The sequence below is a fragment of the Macaca thibetana genome, chromosome 7, assembly GCF_024542745.1.
Source record: "Macaca thibetana thibetana isolate TM-01 chromosome 7, ASM2454274v1, whole genome shotgun sequence".
In the NCBI taxonomy this organism is placed as follows: domain Eukaryota; kingdom Metazoa; phylum Chordata; class Mammalia; order Primates; family Cercopithecidae; genus Macaca; species Macaca thibetana.
The window spans coordinates 155,516,623-155,523,287 of NC_065584.1; the positions used below are offsets into that span (position 1 = coordinate 155,516,623).

Here is a 6,665-nt window from a genome sequence, read left to right on the forward strand (position 1 = left end):
GTGTCCTTGTAAAAGAACACCGTGTATAGGGTCCTGGGTTTCTGGGCAGGGCTGGGGAGAGATCCAGGGGCCCAGCGAGGACAGTCCCTCTTCTTAAGGACACTAGAATCTGTGTCCCTTTCTTTCTCGGATCTCTCTTTTGATAGAAGAGGTCCTAAAATAAGTAAGTAAAGGAAGAGAGAGAGACCTTTGGTGCTATTGCTGTTTGTGCACCAGAACAGCTCACAGCCCTGGATCTGAGCTACTGGGAAAGGAATAGGCAAGAGGTTGACAACATCTTTTTCCAGCCAGCTGTGCCTCCCTCCAGGGCTACAGAGGCTATAAGTCCTCTGCACAGACCTGTGATGAGGCTCAGAAGGACAGAGCTGCATCAGCCACCATGCCTTCCAGTTTGATAATTTCGGTTCCTGACTTTCACAAAGTGATACCCATTATCTGTCTCATTTAAGCCATCTCGTGTGGCAAAGACATCAGGGGTTATTATCCCTACCCACAGTGATGGCTCACATTCGTCTCAGGTTTTATAGTTTATGAACAATTCATACATGTCATTTCAGGGTTTCCAAATGCCTGATCATAAGAGTCCCCTGGGGACTTTTCTTAAAATATAGATTCTGAAAATATAGTTTGAAAACTGACAGTTGGTGGGTGAATCTGGGCTGCAAAAGTGTTTTACTTGGTGAGAGTTTTGAAAAAAAGAAATTGAATTTATATGCCCTTACATTCAAACATATCTGCCTATGTTGTTTCTGTTATTACTAATTTCGGACTCCTCATAAAGGAATTTTGGATCTAGAAAGAATGCCAGACATCATCTAGCTCGGAGCTGCTCCTGGTAGGGAATGGGTAGTCTGGCAGAGTACCCAAGAATGGGTACTCTTGGGGGTACCCATTAAGTCATAGGATAAATATGCGGCATCTTTCTGGGGTATCAATTTTACTTAGATGTTTGAGAGAAGAGCCACAACGTGTATATTAAAACAACTTGTAATATCTGTGAAATCAAATGCAAAACTTGCACAGAATGTTTAAGGCAACTCACATAAGTTTCTCATTTATAGTAGTTGGCTTAGAATAATGCCTAGAGGAGCAGAGGACAGAAACCCTCATCTGCACTAGGGGTACTTCATGGGAGAAGTACAACTTGATCACTTTTGCAATGAGGAGAGTGAGTCTCAGTGAGGCTTAGAGGGAAGGGCCTCTTCTTCCACTTTGTTGCACCCCATTTTGTCTAGCAGGGAGCCTTGCATCTGGGAACACTTGCTGATTTGCTTTGATTAGTCCTACCCACATACCCACTGTTTGTGTCACTGGTGAAGAAACCAGGGCTTTTAAAGGGCTCCTTCCGGTTTCCAGCTTATTCCTCCCCAGAGCTGTGGCAGGGGAAGGAGACCAGTCCCACCCAGGCCTGTCTTGAACATTGTTGCAGGGAGTTTGCATCACCACTGAGATGATTAGCAAAGCCTCTTTAAACAAAATCATGACCTCAGCCTGGAGCTGGCATCTTTCCCTTCCCTGGAATCTTGACAGCTCATTTTCATAGTAAACTCACAATGGGAAACAGCTTTTTCCATAGCTCCTGAGGATGAAACAAAAGCAAATACATTGACAAGCCATCAGGATGGACTGAGATTAGGTTGAAGGAAAAACTCAACCCTAGAAGACCTTTCCAGTATATACAAGGGTGTTGTTTGGAATCAACTGGAAATATTTTTGAGTGTGCCTGGCACTACAGCTGGAAACAAAGGACTTGGAATAAAATATTGTGGTGAAGCTGGGAAGTTGGGACAAGGCTAAGTGTTGAAGAGAAGAAGTGCAGTCCCAGCTACTTGGGAGGCTGAGGCAGGAGGAGCCCTTAATCCCAGGAGGTTGAGGCTGCAGTGAACCATGATGGCACCCCTGCACTCCAGCTTGGGCAACAGAAAGAGATCCCATCTTCAAATTAAAGAAAAAAAAAGAGGTCAGTTTTAGCTGTAGGTTAAGAGGACTCATTTAATCATTTGTTTAAGCATGTCCAAATACCAGGACCTGTGCTATACTCTGTTTTGTAAAATGCCTAAGACATGATCCATGAATACCAAGAGATGGAGGGAGCCTAGGAAAGACAGCCTTCAATAATAAGACTGTGTCTATGCACTAAATGCTGTGACAGAAATCCATACAGGGAGGCACAGCCAGTGAAAACATCCCCAAGGATGCTTTGAAACTGGCTAGAAAAGCTCACACATAAGCGGCAGGGTATAATGGAAACATGCTCACTTTGTCATCAAATAGATCTGAATTCAGACTCCAGCCTTGCTGCTTCTTGGCTTCATAACCTCTCTGCTGTTCAGTTTTCTTACCTGTAAAATGTCCTGAATGATCCTTACTTAATTGAGTTGGGCACACAGATCAAACTAGGTTGTTTGTGAAAAATGTCTAGCAAAGACCTGGCCCAGATTAGACACTCAGTGTATGCTAGTAGATTATGATGCGGCCTTCCAGGAACCTTCATACCAGGAAAACCTAGACCTGAATGGGAAACACAAACATTCTAGTTGCTGAATGTATATATTGCTCCATTGTAAATTAATAAATCAGGTTTTTTTCTAGATGCCATACTCTTATAAGTTGAATCTGGTCTGCAGAAGTGTTACTTCAGAGCCAGCCTAATCCTGAATACACTAACAAAATGGAGGACTTCCCTGGGCCAGAAACCAGCATTTTTCTATAGTGTTTTTTTTTCTTTTTATGTTTCGAGACAGAGTCTCACAGCTGGGTGCAGAGGCTCACGCCTGTAATCCCAGCACTTTGGGAGGCCGAGGCAGGCAAATCACTTGAGGTCAGGAGTTCAAGACGAGCCTGGCCAACAGTAGTAGTAGTAGAAACTCTGTCTTTACTAAAAATTAAAAAAATTTAGCCGGGCATGGTGGCAGGCGCCTGTAGTCCCAGTTACTCGGGAGGATGAGGCAGGAAAATCGCTTGAACCTGGGAGGTGGAGGTTGCAGTGAGCCGAAATTGTGCCATTGCACTCCAGCCTGGGTGACAAAGCGAGACTGGGTCTCAATTAAAAAAAAAAAAAAAGGACCAAGAAGAAGCTTCTCCGCTCCTTCTGGAATCTCTGCCTTATTCAGCCCACCTGCCTCCACTCCTGCCTCCACCATGTCCACCAGGGTGACCCAGAAGTCCTACAGGGTGTCAACCTCTGGTCCCCGGGGCCTTCAGCAGCTGCTCCTACACAAGTGGGCCCAGTGTCCACATCAGCTCCTTGAGCTTCTCCCAAGTGGGTAGCAGCAGCTTCCAGGGTGGCCTGGGTGGAGGCTGGGTGGTGGGGCCAGCGATATGGGTGTGTGTCACTGCTGTCACAGTCATCCAGAGCCTGCTGAGCCCCCTTAACCTGGAGGTGGACCCCATCATCCAGGCTGTGCACATCCAGGAGAAGGAGCAGATCGAGACCCTCAACAAGAAGTTTGCCTCCTTCATAGACAAGGTACCGTTCCTGGAGCAGCAGAATGAGATGCTGGAGACCAAGTGGAGCCTCCTGCAGCAGCGGAAGACGGCTTGGAGCAACATAGACAACATGTTCCAGAGCTACATCAACAACCTTAGGCGGCAGCTGGAGACTCTGAGCCAGGAGAAGCTGAAGCTGGAGTGGAGCTTGGCAACATGCAGGGGCTGGTGGAGGACTTCAAGAACAAGTATGAGGATGAGATCAATAAGCATACAGAGATGGAGAATGAATTTGTCCTCATCAAGAAGGATGTGGATGAAGCTTACACAAACAAGGTAGAGCTGGAGTCTTCCCTGGAAGGGCTGACTGACGAGATCGACTTCCTCAGGCAGCTGTATGAAGAGGAGATACGGGAGCTGCAGTCCCAGATCTCCGATATGTGTGTGGTGCTGCATGTGTGTGGTGCATGGACAATAGCCGCTTCCTGGACACGGACAGCATCATTGCTGAGGTCAAGGCGCAGTACGAGGAGATCGCCAACAGCAGCTGGGCGGACGCTGAGAGCATGCACCAGATCAAGTATGAGGAGCTGCAGATGCTGGCTGGGAAGCCCAGGGATGACCTGCGACTTATAAAGACTGAGATCTTGGAGATGAACCGGAGCATCAGCTGGCTCCAGGCTGAGATTAAGGGCCTTAAAGGCCAGAGGGCTTCCCTGGAGGCCACCATCGCAGATGCAGAGCAACATGGGGAGCTGGCTGTTAAGGATGCCAATGCCAACCTGTCCAAGCTGGAGGCCGCTCTGCAGTGGGCCAGGCAGGATATGGTGTGGCAGCTGCGTGAGTACCGGGAGCTGATGAATGTCAAGCTGGCCCTGGACATTGAAATCACCACCTACAGGAAGCTGCTGGAGGCCGAGGAGGGCCGGCTGGAGTCTGGGATGCAGAACATGAGTATCCATATGAAGACCACCAGCGGCTATACAGGTGGTCTAAGCTCGACCTATGGGGGCCTCACAAGCCCTGGCCTCAGCCCCAGCCTGGGTTCCAGCTTTGACTCTGGTGCGGGCTCCAGCTTTCCTTCAGCCGCACCAGCTCCACCAGGGCTGTGGTTGAAGAAGATCGAGACCCGCGATGGGAAGCTGGTGTCCCAGTCCTCTGATGTCCTGCCTAAGTGAACAGATGTGGCAGCCCCTCCCAGCCTACCCCTCCTGCGGCTGCCCCAGGGTGCTGGAAGGAGGCCACTGTGCAGGGTATCACAGGAGACCCACCTGAGGTTCAGCCCTAGCCCTCAGCCCACCTGCGGGGGAGTTTACTGCCTGGGGACCCCCCTTGCCCGTGCCTCCAGCTACAAAATAATTCAATTGCTTTTTTTTTTTTTTGGTCCAAAAATAAAACCTCAGCTAGCCCTGCCAACCATCAAAAAAAAGAGAGAGACAGAGTCTCACTCTGTCACCCAGGCTTGAGTGCAGTGCAGTGATCGTAGTTCACTGTATCCTCAAACTCCTGGGTTCAAGCTATTTTCCTGCCTCAGCCTCCCAAGTAGCTGGGACTACAGGCATGCCAACACATCTGACCAGTTTAAGTTTTTTGTAGAGATAGTCTTTCTATGTTGTCCAGGCTGATTTCTAACTCTTGGCCTCCCAAAGTTCTGGAATTACAGGTATATGGCATTGTACTCTGCCCTATAGTTTATTTCTAACTTCAATATGAATTAAGATAGTTATCCATAGGTGTGAGATTTTTATGAGAATTGTCCATTAATATTTATTCTTTCTTGTCTAACAATATCAGTCCCCAGTTTTAGATGTCTATATGGCCACTTAATTAGTGATTACATTTCCTAACCTGCCTTGCATATTGGTATAATCGTGTGACTAAATTCTGGCCAATAGGATGTGAACAGAAATGTTTTCTGGCACTTCTGGGTTGTGCATCTCTGGCTTTTTCCTCTACCCATTGGCTAAAGTTGTCTTGTCCAATCCAAGGATGGAAGTCACGTGTTAAGGAGAGTTGAAGCAACAAACACGCTCTGTGCTTGTTTGCTGGGCCATAATCTGCATCATTATTTTAGAAAGAAAGAATCTCATACCTTGTCTAATAGACTGTATTTTGAGATATTTTTGTCACAGACTTAACCTATATCCTACTTAATATCTAATACTAATGCCTAATATTAATACAAGATTGAATTGTATAACACACGGAAGTACCTAGTTCAGGGCCTAGGATATAGTAGCTACTCAATAAATTGGTGTTGAATTTGAATGTAACAACTTAAACATTTATTGCATGGCAAAAGCACGCAAATTATGTGGTAAGAATGATGCAGGAGTCCAAAAGGAATAGAATGTAGTTTCCCCATTAGCATAGGAGCTCGTGTTCTAGTGGGGGAACTAGATTCTTTATTCCTTCTTCTTCTCTCCCTTCAGAAGAATAGCATTATCAGCATTATCAATGGAAGTCAGGTCATTGCTGCAGGTGGTAAAAACAGTGGGGTTTTCTAAAAGGCCCTCAGTACTGTCTCCCACTCCCGTAAGTTTGAGGTGCTCCCCACAAAGCAACAACATCCCTAGTTTGGGTCCCACCATTTAAAAATAACGTCTTGCTCTCATTAATTTCTGTGTAGCATATTATCAAATTGTTTTGACACATAGTTTGGAGCTTATATTTGAGCTTTACCTGCCATTTATGTCTTGTGGAGGATTGGTTTATCAAACTGATGTGGAATGTCACATGTTAAAAATAGATGGAGACCCTAAGCCGGGTGTGGTGGCACACACCTGTAGTCCCAGCTACTCAGGAGGCTGAGGCAGGAGAATGGCTTGAACTCGGGAGGTGGAGGTTGCAGTGAGCCAAGATCACACCACTGCACTCCAGCCTGGGCGACAGAGCGAGACTCTGTCTTAAAAAAACAAAACAAAACAAAACAAAAAACAGATGGGTTCTATTTTAAAGGGGTGAAAGAAGGACTAGATCTAGGTGAGTGATCAGTAACCACAGGTATAAAGGTGATTGGTAGAAATTCTGAGAAACACAGGCACAGGTTCTCACTTTTTTCTTGAGGGAAAACCTGAAGAACTTATACAAAGCTGGACCACATATAGCAAGAGAGCCAGCTGCCTACTCCGGCCTGAAGAGCGAGCCCACCCTGGTCCTCCATTCCCCAGGAAGACACACAGCAGTCAGTGCTTCTCCCTGATCACGGTGAGGGCTCCATTAGGTCAGCGATTCTC

At 46.7% G+C, this 6,665-nt stretch overlaps 1 pseudogene; it reads left to right on the top strand.

Annotated features, from left to right (window-relative positions):
- Nucleotides 1-3,126: 3,126 nt before the first annotated feature.
- LOC126958165 (keratin, type II cytoskeletal 8-like) lies at nucleotides 3,127-4,871 on the top strand (annotated as a pseudogene).
- Nucleotides 4,872-6,665: the final 1,794 nt, after the last annotated feature.